The sequence below is a fragment of the Macaca thibetana genome, chromosome 6, assembly GCF_024542745.1.
Source record: "Macaca thibetana thibetana isolate TM-01 chromosome 6, ASM2454274v1, whole genome shotgun sequence".
Lineage (NCBI taxonomy): Eukaryota > Metazoa > Chordata > Mammalia > Primates > Cercopithecidae > Macaca > Macaca thibetana.
This window is the reverse complement of record NC_065583.1, coordinates 50,271,299-50,287,153: the sequence shown is the minus strand read 5'-3', so window position 1 is coordinate 50,287,153 and position 15,855 is coordinate 50,271,299. Positions and strand designations below refer to the sequence as shown.

At 40.4% G+C, this 15,855-nt stretch overlaps 1 long non-coding RNA gene across 3 annotated transcripts in view; it reads right to left on the bottom strand.

Annotated features, from left to right (window-relative positions):
- The window catches only part of LOC126956042 (uncharacterized), a 45,772-nt gene that overhangs the window by 22,936 nt on the left and 6,981 nt on the right, over positions 1-15,855 (bottom strand). For all 3 annotated transcript variants that reach the window (XR_007726215.1, XR_007726214.1, XR_007726216.1), the window contains exon 2: positions 8,612-8,711. This is a non-coding gene — a long non-coding RNA (uncharacterized LOC126956042). The remainder of the gene's footprint in view (positions 1-8,611; positions 8,712-15,855) is intronic.

The following is a 15,855-nucleotide window of genomic DNA, read 5'->3' as shown; positions in this document are numbered from 1 at the left end:
GATTACAGGCAAGAGCCACGGCGCCTGGTTGGACACACACTTTTAAATGACCAGATTTCACAAGAACTCACTATTGCAAAGACAGCACTAAGCCATGAGGGATCTGCCCCTATGTCCCAAACACCTCCCACCAAGCCCCACCTCATCACTGGGGATTACAATTCAAGAGATTTGGGTAGGGACAAATATCCAAACTGTGTCACACATTTTACCATCAACAAACAAAAAGGAAAGGCAATTGTAGATATGTTTGTTTAAACCAAAAACAGGTCCAAAGATACAATATGATTTTGAGCAACTAATGAGCGTACTCTAAGTGCCCAGAACAGATGGGCCATGCAGGAGGCACTCAGTAAATATGTTCTGTAAAATTTAAGAAAGGAAATGTCATCTGACAGGGATGACTTTAGAGACAAATATTGCATTTCATTTAGTGCTCATCACATATCTTGTTTGTACAGTGAATTATAAATATATTTAAATACCTTTTTAAGTGAAAGCATAAAATACTATAGTCACAGAACAAAACGTAAGTTTTAGAAAACAAAATTCAGAAGATGGTGTGGGGTTAAAGAAATGGAGGGGAATAAGTGTCAATCTCCTTTACATATTCAGAACTCATGAACTCTATACATGTATGTTTAAAATTACCATTTGAAGTTCTAACAGATGAGATATTTAGATATAAAAATATAACAAAAACTGGAAGAAGGAGGACAAGGATTCTGTTATAAGCCTCATCTTTTGGTGCATAAAATCATTTGCACAATTCAAAGTTGATGAATCAAGAAATGAAGGTATGCTTACGTTATTTAAAATAAAGGAAGTAACCCTCAGAAGACTTCAAAAGACAAATGGCTACAAGTGGTTATCCTTAGGAAGTGGGAATGGGGTTTGGGAAATGGATAAGGAGACTTATTTTTAATTTCATGCCATACTATACTATTTGGATTTCATTCTGTTTATCCTACTAATTTTATTCAGTAATATAAGACAAAATAACATGATGTTTTAAACTAGAGAGATGAGAGGGATGACATTCAGCAAGATGGCAGATTAGGAAGCTCCAGGCTCATTTCCCCAGGGAAACATCATATAGACAATATTCAGACCAAAATATCTTATAAAAACTCTAGAAATCAGCTAAGAAGCTACGGCAACCAAGTGAATGTTTAAACAAGAACAAGTCACACTCAAAGTTATAGGAAATTTCATGAAATTTTAGTCACCTTTGTTCCACCTCTTCCCTGGTGCAGCATGGCATTATCAAAGGAAACTGCCTCAATCCCAGTTTATCCCTTGGGACTAAAGGAAAAAGGCGGAACTTGCCTTGTAACTTACTAGTTAGATGTCTGAGGGCTGCTTAAGGGACTAGTTTCTGTTGTTCCTGACTCAGAGCACTGAGGAACAGTGACACACTTTGGACACATGGTTAGAGGCTGTAAAGCAGAGGGGGAGTGCTCTGGTGCACTAGAATAGCAGGCAGCTCTCAGATCCACGGTGCTTTGGGGCAATAGATAACAGGAAGAGGAATGCACATGACACCTAAGTACAATACAAGTAAACATAAGTAATACAAAAATAACACACACAAGGTCCCAGGGAAGACACAGCCCCAGAAACGGTTTGAGAAGACGCTGAGCCTTTAAGCTAGACTGATTAGTGAAGGTATTCTCCTGCACAAAGCCAGCTGGTAAAGACTGGGAGAGCTGGATGTTTCTTCAAATAACCACACCTCAAAAAGAGATCACAAAGTGTACACAGAAACAATGAAACATAGTCTATTCAAACGTATAAAATAAATCTCCAGAAATCAATCCTAATTAGAATACAGACCTCTGATTTACTTGACAAAGTATGTAAACAACTGTCAGGCTGGGTGTGGCGGTTCATGCCTGTGAACCCAGCACTTTGGGAGGCCGAGGCTGGTGTATCACTTGAGGCCAGGAGTTCAAGGCCAGCCTGGCCAACGTGGTGAAACCCTGTCTCTGCTAAAAACACAAAAATTAATTGGACATGGTGGCACGTGCCTGTAGTCCCAGCTACTCAGGAGACTGAGAACCTGGGAGGCGGTGGTTGCAGTAAGCCAAGATTGCACCACTGCACTCTGGCCTGGGTGACAGAATGAGACTCTGTCCCAAAACAAAACAAAAACACCACAAGTATCTTAAATATGCCAAACAACTAAATAAAATTAGGAAAACAATGTATGAACAAAATGAAACTATCAACAGATACTTTTTTTTTTTCCGAGATGGAGTCTCACTCTGTTGCCCAGGCTAGAGTGCAGTGGTGTGATCTGTTTACTACGGCCTCCGCCTCCCAGGTTCAAGCACTTCTTCTGCCTCAGCCTCCCGAGTAGCTGGGACTACAGGTACGTGCCACCATGCCCAGCTAATTTTTTGTTTTGTATTTTTAGTAAAGATGGGGTTTCACCATGTTGCCTAAGATGGTCTCGATCTCTTGACCTCGTGATCCCTACCTTGGCCTCCCAAAGTGCTGGGATTATTGGCATAAGCCACCATGCCCGGCTGAGAAATTTTTTTAAAAGCCAGATTCTGGAGCTGAAAAATGTAATTGTTGAATTGAAAAATTCTCTAGAAGGATGAAACAACAGACTTGATGAAGCAGAAGGAATCAGCAAACTTGAAGACATGACATTTGAAGGTACTGAGTCAGGAACAAAAAGAATGAAGAAAAGTGAAGTTCCTAAGGGACTTAATGGACACTATCAAGCCAACCAATATATACATTATGAGGTTCTCAAACAAAAGACAGAAAGTGGCAAAGAGCTTATGTGAAAAATATAATGTCTGCAAATTTCCCAGCTTTGAGGAATGAAATTGAAATATAAATATGAGAGGCTTAATTAACAAGTAGGAGACCTACATTGAGAAACATTATAATCAAAAAGCAAAGACAAAGAAGAAATCTTGAAAGCAGCAAGTGAAAAGCAATGTAAAATCCTCAACAAAATGCTAGCAAATCGATTTCAACAGCACATTAGAAGAATTATACAGCATGACCAAGTGGGATTTATTCCTGGAATACAAGAATGGTTCAATATAGGAAAATCACTCAACATTTGCAGAATGACAGAAAAACCCGCATAATCATTTCAAGTGATGCAAAAAAAAAAAAAAAAAAAAAAAAAAAAAAAAAAAAAAAAAAAAAAAAAAATCTGATAAAGTTCAACACCCTTTCACAATAAAAACACTCAACGAACTAGGAGAAGAAAATTACCTCAATGTAATAAATGCCATATATGAAAAACCCACAGCAGATATCACACTCAACGGTGAAAGACTGTGAGCTTTTCCTCTACGATCAGGAACAAGACATGATTGTCTACTTCCACAATTTCTACTGAACAAAATACTGCAAGTCTTAGCCAGAGCAATTAAGCAAAAAAAAAAAAAAAAAAAAACGGGCACCCAGACTAGAAAAGAAGTTGTAAAATGATCTCTCTTCACAGGCAACATAATGTTATATGTAGAAAAATCCTAATTATTCCATTAGTTCTGACAACACCAAAAGCCTGTTAGAACTAATAAACAAATTCAGCAAGGTTGTAAGGTATAAAAATCAACAGGCAAAAAATCAGTTGTGTTACAACAATAAAAAAACCTGAAAAGGAAATTAAGAAAACAGTTGTTTGCATTAGCATCAGACATTAAAACAAAATACCTAGGAGTACATTTAACCAAGGAGGCAAAAGACATGTATACTGAAAACTATAGAATGTTACTGAAAGAAACTAAAGATGACATCAGTACATGAAAGGACATACTGTGTTATTGGATTGGAAGACTTACGTTGTTAAACTGTTCATACTACACGAAGCAATCTACAGACTTAATGCAATTGCTATCAAAATCCTAATGGTGGCTGGGTGTAGCAGCTCATGCCTGTAATCTCAGAATTTTGGGAGGCCAAGGTGGGAGGATCGCATGAGATCAGCAGTTTGAGACCAGCCTCAGCAATAAATCGAGATCTCATCTCTACAAATAAAAATAAAAAATATTTTAAAAATCTTAATGGCATTTTTTGCAGGAAAAAACCAACCCATCCTAAAATTCATATGAAATCTCAAGGGACCCTGAAGAGTGAAAATAATCTTGCTAAAGAAGAATGTTGGAAGAAGAAAGGTTGTAAGTTTCATCCTTTCTAATTTTAAAACTTATTACAAATCTATAGTAATCAAAACAATGTGGTACTGGCATAAAGACAAACATATAAACTAATACACAAAATAGAGAGTTCAGATATAAATCCTCCCATGTGTGGTCAAATGATGTTTGTCAAGGGTGCAAGGACCACTCCATGGAGAAAGGACAGTTTTGTTTCTTTACCCCAGCAAATGGTGCTGGAATTAGATATCCACATGCAAAAGAATGAAGTCTAATCTTTACTTTATACCGTATGTAAAAATCAAATGGATTAAAGACCATGGATTAGACTGAAAACTATAGAACTCCTAGAAGAAAACATAGAGGGAACAATTTCTTGACATTGGATGTAGCAATGATTTCTTGGATATGATACCAAAAACACTGGAAACTAAAGTAAAAATACACAAGTTGGACTACCTCAAAAGTTAAAACTTATGTGCATCAGAGAACACAATTAATAGAGTGAAAAGGCAACCTATGGAATGTGAAAATATATTTGCAAATCATATGTCTGATGAGGAGTTAATATCCTGAATACATAAGGAATTCCTACAAGTCAACAACAAAACACAATCTGATTTAAAAATGGGCAAAGGACTTGAATAGACATTTCTTCGAAGATATATATTTGACAAATAAGCACATGAAAAGAGGCTCAACATCATTAATCTTAGGAAAATGCAAATCAAAATCATGAGATACCACCTTACACCCATGAGGATGGTTACTATGCAAACAAAATAAAATTATAAGTGGTGTTGAGGTGTGGAGAAATTGGGACCCTTTTGCACTATTGGTGGGAATGCAAAATAATGCAACTGCTATGGAAAACAATAAGGAGTTTCCTCAAAGAATGAAAACTAGTACTACCATATGATTTAGCAATCACACTTCTGGGTATATAACCAAAAGAATTGAGCACAGGGTCTCAAAGAGATATCAGTACACCCATGTTCACAGCAGCATTATTCTCAATAACTAAGAAGTGGAAGCAACCCGGTGTCCTTGAATGAACAAACAAAATGTGGTTCATACATTCAATGAAATATTCAGCCTTAAAAAGAAAGGAAATTTTGACACATGCTACAACATGGATAAACCTTGAGGACAGTATTTCAAAAGAGACAAATATGATTCCCTTTTTTTGAGGTATTTAGAGTAGTCATATTCATAGACACAGAAAGTAGAATGATGGTTGCCAAGGGAGAGGGGCAGTGGGGTTGTGGAGTTGTTTAATGGGTATAGAGTTTCAGTTTTGCAAGGTAAAAATGTTTTGGAGATTGGTTGCAAAACGTGAATTTCCTTAATGCTACTGAACTGTATACTTAAAAATGGTTAAGACAAGTACATTTTGTTACATGCATTTTACCGCAATTTATTTTAATGCCAAAAAAACCCCTCAAGCTCAAAAAACAAACCAAGAAAGACTAACACATGTACTGTTTGTGGTGGATTGCAGCCAGAGAGGGAGGTGAAAACCAGTGGGCAGTGATGGAGGGTTGCAACTCCCATGAGAGAAGCATGTTTGAGGCATTTATACACATCGAATAAACCCAAATGCCAAATGATCTCTCACGTGTAATCCATAAAATCTCCTAGGACACTAGAGATCAAGTTGCTAGTCAGCACTGAGATTGTACAAGTGCAAAACGTAAGGAGAAACTTGACTTTGCCCTTGAACTCCTGCTTGTCAAGTTCATTTCTCTGAAACCCTAGAGCTATAACATGCTGAAGAGCTAACAAGCTTTAAAAGTAGTTATTTTTCTATAATTACCAAAAATAGACAATTTGCCTTTAAATTCTATTTGAGTTCACGGCTTCCCCAAGGATCAAATAGACAAGATGAGGCCAAAGAGCTCTTTCTGTTCCAGGAAGCACAGGACGGGGAAGGCAGGGTTGTGGTCTTGCCTGGGCCTGAGCGGACTCACTCACTACTTGCAGCAGACACTGAACGTGCTTTCTGGCCTTGACCTCCCCAAAGCCCACAAGGTGTTTGCTGTGGCCTGGACCTTGGGGTAGGTACTGCTAATAGATTGTTACTGGCATTTGGTAACTGCCTATTTTTAGTACTTATTTTCAAATTAAAAAATATTTGAAGCCTTTCATTCTGAATCCTGTCCAGCCTACACTAGTTGGTTTAAATAATACAACATCCTCCTAAGTTTCCAGGGCACAGAATCAGGGGTCTGGGCTTCTGATGAGCAAAAGATTTGAGGCTGCAGGCATTTCCCCCTCCAGCCAGGCCTCTTTTCTGCGTCTGCCTCTCTGAGACCTATGTAAATGACTGTCCCCTTTGAGACAACAGAGATAAGCACTGGCAGCAGGTGACCTACCAGACTTAACCCCAGTTCACCATTTTGTCCTACAAGAGTTCCCATGTTTCCCTGTCTTATAACAACTCCCAAATCCATTTCTTTGGGCAACTATTGCTTCCCCAATGTGTGGGGTTTTGGTGGGCCTGCAAGTCACAGTAAGCATTTCTCTCCTCCCCCCAGGTGTGTACATGAGAGCGGGCCAGGGTGGGGTCTTCCCTGGAATTTCCAGGGCGGGGTCAGTTCCTGTATAACCCCAGACATTCCACATAACTATAGCCCAGCACGTGAAGAAAATCTGTTGGCAGTGGGGAAGGATGAGGCCGACAGACAGCTGAAATGACAAGTGGAGAGCAGGAAGGAGAGCTCAAGTGCCCTGGAGGTGTTGCATCCTGACCCTTGGGTGTTCTAGGGAATACCCAGTTATTAGCTCTTTGGCTTTGAGCAAGATATTTATCCTCTCCAACCATCTGTTCCATAATCTATGAAACTGTGAGACTAAAAGCTCTTTTTAGGATGGTTGTGAGAATGAGGTCACATAAGCAAAGCCCATGCCCATCACAGGACTTGCATTTACTCAGCTCCTCCTGTGCCGGAACTTGCTGAGTTCCCTTCCCTCCTCCCCTGTTAGGTTGGGGCTATAAAGTAGAAATCTGGAACTAATAAAAGTCTAATGGTCAGGTGTGGGGGCTCACACCTGTAATCCCAGCACTTTGGGAGGCTGAGGCGAGTGGATCACGAGGTCAGGAGATCAAGACCATCCCGGCCAACATGGTGAAACCTCGTCTCTACTAAAAATACAAAAATTAGCCAGGTGTGGTGGCAGGCGCCTGTAGTCCCAGCTGGTCAGGAGGCTGAGGCGGGAGAATCGCTTGAACCTGGGAGGCAGAGTTTGCAGTGAGCCAAGATTGCCCCACTGCACTCCAGCCTGGGTGACAGTGAGACTCCTTCTCAAAAAAATAAAAATAAAAATAAAAAAAGTCTACTGAATAAACCAATAATTGAACCTATTCTGGAAGTTTTACTTTGTGGGTTTTTTGTTTTTTTTTTAAAGGAAAATGGAGATTGTAATTATGTGAGCATTTTTAGCACCTGTTTCATCAGAAGCCTATGCTGCTGATTTTGTCTTTCACTAGTCCTTGCAAATCTCCCATTTTTATGAAAACCAAGGGCCTGAGTAACTTTCGCAAGAACAGCCTTGAGCTAGACTGAAGTGCTGCCTGCCCTCAGGTTATTCATTATGTCTGAGAGCTGCCAGAGGTGACTGGGAGACAAGAGAGAAAACTCTCTACTGAGTTCACAAACTGCCAAGCAGAAAGACGAGGGTGCCAATGTAAGGCAGGACAAAGAATTGCCCTGCGTTCCAGATTCTGAGCCAAGGAGATCACTAAGAGGTTTGTTTAATCCTAGGCTGTGTTTGCCTCTCATTGACTTCTCGGCTTGGCTGCACTGGGCTGCCCCCTTCCTCAGCGCCTGGAAGGCTAGGAAAGTCCCATGCCCGTGTCACAGGGTTTGGCACATGGTGCTTTCCACATGCGATGCTACATCAAGATTTGTGTCTGAGGTTTCAACTGAAAACATCAAATTGCTTTTCTGGAGCCATTCATGGTCTGCTCATCCACTATTAAGTCCCTGCCATATGCGCTGCACAGCACGTATGCTCTCTATAAAACACCAGGTATCATCTTAGTGCCCTCAAGCAAACAAAGACCCCGTGTGTTACGGTTTATAGAGCCGTGCAGAATTCCTGCTGCCTAAGGAACAAACACGGCCCAGTCTTGAGGTCTTGAGTAGTTGCTGAAAAACCTGAGCTTTTAACATGGTCTCCTTTAGCATCTCCAATTCTTATTATGGTCAGGTTCTCACATACCTGCTTTTTTAACAAGACCTCACTGAAGGCAACAATTTCTGCTGGCATAGCATGTTGGGCACAGGTGGTCTCAATTATTGTTTATCCCAAGTATGCATGCAAATGTGAAAAGAGAAAAGTACATCGGGCAATTGAGTCTGATTTTCATTTTTCAGCTGTCTGTCCAAGTCTACTATAAGGTAATTCTTAATGTACACTTGATTTCCATAATGTTTCCTTCTATTTTCCCACCTGCTGTTGGCTTTGAACAACCTTACCTGAGCTGAGAATGGCTGCTTCCCTGGCAAGAAGTTTCTAGAACGTGTTTGCTGGGCCAAAGCTTGGACACCTGATCTCTTCAGAGATCTTGTGGATAGACTGATAGAGAAGAAAGAAAATAACTCATGCAGCAATGTATATGGATAAAACAGACGAAGAGGTGCTACAATAATCAAAAGGGATAAAGTAAAAACTACAGAAGAGTCGAATCGATTCTGCATCATTGTAAATCAAGTCACATACTTGATTTTAACATGAATTTTACAGAGATCGAAAACCTTTTTGATCCAAAGCCAAAGCGTCAGGAGATCTTTATTTTTTTAACTGAAGTAAAATATACACAACATAAAATTTACCATGTTAACCTTTTTTTTTTTTTCCTTTTTGAGACTCTGTTGCCCTGGTTGGCATGCAGTGATGGGATCATAGCTCACTGCAGCCTCTAACTCCAGGGCTCAAGTGATTCTCTCACTTCAGCCACCCAAGTAGCTGGGACTACAGGTGCTCGTCACCATGCTCAGTTAAATTAAAACAGTTTTTATTTGTAGAGACAGGAGTCTTGCTCTGTTGCCAGGCAGGTCTTCAACTCCTGGGCTCAAGCAATTCTCTTGCCTCAGCCTCCCAAAGTGCTGGGATTATAGGCATAAGCCATCATGCCTGGTCTGTCTTAACATTTTTTTTTTTTTTGGAGACAGATTCTCCCTCTGTCACCCAGGCTAGAGCACAGTAGCATGATCTCGGCTCACTGTAACCTCCGCCTCCCACGTTCAAGTAATTCTCGTATCTCAGCCTCCTGAGTAGCTGGGACTATAGGCGCACGCCACCATACCCAGCCAAGTTTTGTATTTTCAGTAGGGACAGGATTTCACCATGTTGCACAGGCTGGTCTTGGCCTCAAGTGATTCACCCCCATGGCCTTCCAAAGTACTAGGATTACAGGTATGAGCCACCATGCCCAGAAGTCTTAACCATTTTTAAGAGTACATATCAGTAAAGTACTTTCACATTGTTGTACAACCACATTCACATTGTTGAACATTTTCATCTTGCAAAACTATACCTAATTAAATAACTCCCCATTTCCCCCTACCCCTGGCAACCACTATTCTACTTTATCTATGAATTTGACTACTCTAAGTACCTCATAAATTCATATATATGCTCTCATGTATCCACATATATGTGGAATCATACAATAGTTGTCTTTCAGTGACTGGCTTATTTTCCTTGGCATGTTTGTTCTCAAGGTTCATCTATTTTGTCTTTATTAAAATACCAATGACATTCTTCACAGAAATAGAAAAAAAAAATCCTAAAATTTATATGGAACCACAAAAGACCCAGCATAGCCAAAGCTATCCTAAGCAAAAAGAACAAAACTGGAGGAATCACATTACCTGACTTCAAATTATACTATGGAGGTATAGTAACCAAAAGAACATGGTACTGGCATAAAAACAGACAAAGACCAATGGAACAGAATAGAGAACACAGAAAGAAGTCCATGTACCTACAGTGAACTCATTTTCAACAAAGGTGCCAAGAACATACACTGAAGACAGTCTCTTCAATAAATGGTGCTGGGAAAACTGGATTTCCATATTTGGAAGAATGAAATTAGACACCTATCTCTCACCATATAAAAAAATCAAATCAAAATGGATTAAGGATTTAAAACTAAGACTTCAAACTATGAAAACGACTATAAGAAAACATTTAGGAAAATCTCCAGGACATTGGTCTAGACAAAAATTTCACAAGCAACACCCTACAAACACAGGCAACCAAAGCAAAAATGGACAAATGGGGCCGGGCACAGTGGCTCACGCCTGTAATCCCAACACTTTGGGAGGCCGAGACGGGTGGATCACGAGGTGAAGAGATTGAAACCATCCTGGCCAACGTGGTGAAACCCTGTCTCTACTAAAAACACAAAAACTAGCTGGGCGTGGTGGCAGGCGCCTGTAGTCCCAGCTACTCTGGAGGCTGAGGCAGGAGGATCACTTGAACCAAGGAGGTGGAGCTTGCAGTGAGCCGAGATCACGCCACTGCACTCCAGTCTGGCAACTGAAAGAGACTCTGTCTCAATAAACAAACAAACAAACAAATAAATAAATAAATAAAATGGACAAATGAAATCACATCAAGTTAAAAATCTTCTGCACTGCAAAAGAAACAATCAATAAAGTGAAGAGGCAACCCACAAAATGGGAGAAAATATTTGTAAACTACCCATCTGACAAGGGATTAATAACCAGAACATATAAGAAGCTCAAATGACTGCATTGGAAAAAATCTAATAATACAATCAAAAAATGGGCAAAAGATTTGAATAGAAATTTCTCAAAAGAAGACACACAAATAGCAACAAATCAAAACTACAATGAGAAATCATCTCACCCTCAGTTAGGTTTATATCCAAAAGACAGTCTATAACAAATGCCAAGAATGTGGAGGAAAGGGAAACCTTGTACACTGTTGGTGAGAATATAAATCAGTGCAACCACTAGGGAGAACTATTGGAGGTTCCTCAAAAAACTAAAAATAGAGCTACCATATGATCCAACAATCCCACTGCTGGGTATATATACCCAAAAGAAAGGAAAGATATCTGCACTCTCATGTTTGTTGCAGCACTGCTCATAAAAGCTAAGATTTGAAAGCAACCTAAGTGTCCATCAACAGATGAATGGATAAAGAAAACGTAGTACAGGCCAGGCACGGTGGCTCACGCCTGTAATCCCAGCACTTTGGGAGGCTGAGGCAGGCAGATTGCTTGAGCTCAGGAGTTTGAGACTATCCTGGGCAACATGACAAAAACCCCGTCTCTCCTAAAAACACAAAAATTAGCTGGGCATGGTGGCGCTCACCTGTGGTCCCAGCTACTTGGGGGACTGAAGTGGGAGGATCACTTGAGCCCAGGAGGTGGAAGTTGCAGTGAGCCGAGACTGTGCCACTGCACTCCAGCCTGGGTGACAGAGACTCTGCCTCAAACAAACAAACAAACAAACAAAGTGGTACATATACACAACGGAATACGATTCGGCTATAAAAAAGAATGGGATCCTGCGTGTCATTTGCAAAAACATGGATGGAACTGGAGATCATTAAGTTAAGTGAAATAAGCCAGGCACAGAAAGACAAACATCGCATGTTCTCACTTATTTATGTGATCTAAAAATAAAAACAATTGAATTCATGGATATAGAGAGCAGAAGCATGGTTACCAGAGGCTGGGAAGGGTAGTGGGGGGTTAGGGGGAGGTGGGGATGATTAATGGTACAAAAACATAGTTAGAATGAGTAAGACTTACTATTTGACAGCACAATAGGGTAACTACAGTCAATAGTATACATTTTTAAATAAAAGAGTGTAATTGGATTGTTTGTAATACAAAAGATAAACAAATGTTTGAGGGGATGGATGCTCCATTCTCCCTCTGATTATTTCATGTTGCATGCCTGTATCAAAACATCTCATGTACCCCATAAATATATATACCCTATGTACCCACAAAAGTTAAAAGTTAAAAAAATCAGCCGGGTGCAGTGGCTCACACCTGTAATCCCAGCACTTTGGGAGGCCGAGGTGAGCAGATCACCTGAGGTCAGGAGTTTGAGACCAGTCTGGCCAACATGGCAAAACCCCTTCTCTACTAAAAATATAAAAATTAGCTGGGCCTGGTGGCACGTGCCTGTAATTACAGCTACTCAGGGAGACTGAGGCAGAAGAATCAGTTGAACCCAGGAGGTGGGGGTTGCAGTGAGCTGAGATCGTGACACCGCACTCCAGCCTGGGCGACAGAACGAGATTACATCTCAAAAAAAAAAATTAAAAATTAAAACGATTGGCTGGGCATGGTGGCTCACACCTGTAATCCCAGCACTTTGGGAGGCCAAGGTGGGTGGATCACCTGAGGTCAGGAGTTCAAGACCAGCCTGGCCAACATGGAGAAACCCCGTCTCTACTAAAAATAAAAAAATTAGCCAGTCATGGTGGCGCATGCCTGTAATCCCAGCTACTTGGGAGGCTCAGGAGAATCACTTGAACCCAAGAGGCGGAGGTTGTAGTGAGCCAAGATCATGCCACTGCACTCCAGCCTGGGCAACAAGAGCGAAACTCCGTCTCAAAAAAAAAAAAAAAAGAAAAAAAGAAAAAAATTAAAACAATTGTAAAATGATTCATCCATTTTATAGTATGTCAGAATTTCTTTCCAAGGTTAATAATGTTTCATTGTGTGCATCCCACATTTTATCCATTCATCCACTGACGGCCACTTGGGTTGCTTCTGCCTTGGCTATTGCTGATAACACTGCTATGAGCAAGGGTGTACAAACACCTCTTTGAGACCCTACTCTCAATTCTTTTGCATATCTATCTATATATATGTACATATATATATACACACACACACATATATATGTACCCAGAAGTGGAAATGCTGGATCATATGGTAATACCATGTTTAATATTTTGAGGAACTTAACATATTATTTTCCACAGCAGTTACATTACTTACATTCCCACCAACAGTGTACATGACCTCTAATATCTCCACACGCTCGCCAACAATGGTTATTTTCAATCTTTTTGACAGTAACCATCCTCATGGGTTTGAGGTGGTATTTTGTTGTGATTTTGACTTGTATTTCCCTAATGATGAGTGACATTGAACTGCTTTTCATGTGCTTACTGGCCAACTATATCTTCTTTGGAGAAATATCTATTCAAATCTCTCTCTCTTTTTTTTTTAAAGACAGGGTATCATTCTGTCACCCAGGCTGGAGTGCAGTGGCACAATCTGGGCTCACTGCAGTCTCATCCCCTTGGGCTGAAGCGATCCTCCTACCTCAGCCTCCTGAGTAGCTGGGATTACAGGTATCTGCCACCACGCCTGGCTAATTTTTAATTTTTTTGTAGAGATGGGGTCTGACCACATTGCCCAGGCTGGTCATGAACTCCTGGGCTCAAGTAATCCTCCTGCCTCAGCCTACCAAAGTGCTGGGATTATAGTGTGAGCCACAGTGCTTGGCCATTTTTGCTGCTGCCAACCCCTTTTTGGCAGAGTATCCCTCTGTCGCCCAGGCTGAAGTGCAGTGGCATGATTATGGCTCACTGCAGCCTCAACCTCCCAGGATCAAGTGACGCTCCCGAATAGCCTCCAAAGTAGCTGAGACTGCAGGCATGTGCCTCCATGCCCGGCTAATTTTTAAAATGTTTTGTAGAGGTGGGGTCTCTCTATGTTGCCCAGGCTAGTCTCAAACTCCTGAACTCAAGATATCCTCCTGCCTGGGTCTCCCAAAGTGTTGGGATTACAGGTATTGCCTAACCTTCTGCCCATTTTAAATTGGGTTTTCTGTTGTTGACAGGGAGATCTTATTTGATAATAATTTAAATAATATTACTTTTAATATTAATAATTTTAAAGAAATATTTTTGAAATATGTATTTTAAATGTTATATAAAATGCATTTCAAGTATAAAATATACACTGTGCTCTCCCAATCAGAATGGAGTGGACTTTATTTGAACACCTACAGATAACAATATTGTCATTATAAATTAGGAAACTGAAATTTAGAAAAGATGAGCACCTTATCCAATAGGACACTGAATTTTTCAATACTACCCTCAGAGATCACTGAACTGTAGCCTGTTTTTGTCTAGGCTTAACTAGGGAAGAAGTCACTTTCGATCTTACCCAAATGGTTAACACAATCTATTTCCTGTGGCTGGGGAGCTGAGGGCTCCAGCTTCTTGCTGACTATTGGCTGCAGTCCTCCCTTAGCTCCTAGAGGCCTCCTGCAGTTCCTGTCCCCATGTTTCTCCTCAACATGTGCACTTCATTAAACCAAGGAGAGCCTAGAGCTAGTCTGCTAGGAAGATGGAGTCTTATATAGTGTAACATAATCATGCAGCTACATTTCATCACCTTTGCCATTTTCTATTGCTGTGAAGCAACTCACAGGTCCCAGTCATAATCAAGGGGATGATACAGTAGAAAATGGCAAAGGGCATGACTACTAGGTCACCAGGGTGGCAGATTGTATTTTTCAAAAACAGCCACATCAATATTCTCTGACATGCTCTTCTAGAACCTTGTTACTTTTTATCAACAATTTCCTCTGCTTCCCTGTCACTGAACCTGGGTGACACACTGTGATACAGCTTGCCTGGCTCTCTCTTTGGGGATACTTGCCCTTAAAACTCAACCTCCATGATCTGAGACAGGCCAAAACAGCCCTTATGGAGAGATCACATGGAGAGGTTCACGTGATCAGGAATAGAGCCTCAAACAACAGCCAGCATTAACTTTCAGCCGTGAACTTTCAAATAATTCCTGTCCTGAGCCTGAATCTTTCAGCTAAGGCCTTAATCATTGTGGAGCACAGAAAAGCCAGCTTTTCTAAGCCCTGTGCAAATTCCTGACCAATAAACAAGCATAATAAATGGTTGTTTCATGCCACTAAATTTTGGGTTGATTTGTTACACAGCCATGGTAATTGGGACAACATGTTAATAGAATAAAGGAGAAAGAACCCACAATTATCTCAATAGATGCAGAAAAAGCACTTGACAGAGTCCGACATTTATTAATGATTAAAAATTCCAGCAAATTAAAAATCGAAGGGAACTTTCTTAATCTGACAAAGAGTTAATACATAAAACTTACTGCACACAGTGTATTAATTGGTGAAGTGTTGACAGTTTTTCTCTATCATCACTTCTATTCATTACATTGAAAGTTTCTGGCTAACTGAAAAAATAAAAGGAATAAGAATTAGAAAGAAGAAATAGAACTGCCTTTAATGGCAGATTACATGCCTATAAAGAAAACCTGAGATTATTATCATTAGGATTCAGTGAGTTTGGTAAGGCTGTTGGACACTGGAGCAACATTAAAAAAATCAATTTTATTTCTATTTGACAAAAGATAATCAAAGTCTGGGCACAGTGGCTCATGAGTGTAATCCCAACATTTTGGAAAGCCAAGGCAGGAGAATCACTTGAGCCTAGGAGTTCAAGACCAGCCTGGGCAAAATAGTAGACTCCGTCTTCTACAAAAACATTAAAAAATTAGCTGGGTCCATGTGGTGTGCACTTGTAGTCCCAGCTACCTTGAAGGAGGTCGAGGCTATAGTCAGCTGTGATTGCACCACTGCACTCCAGCCTGGGCAACAGAGCAAGACACCATCTCTTAAAAGAGAGAATAATTAACAACTGAAAATTTAGAAGCTACTAT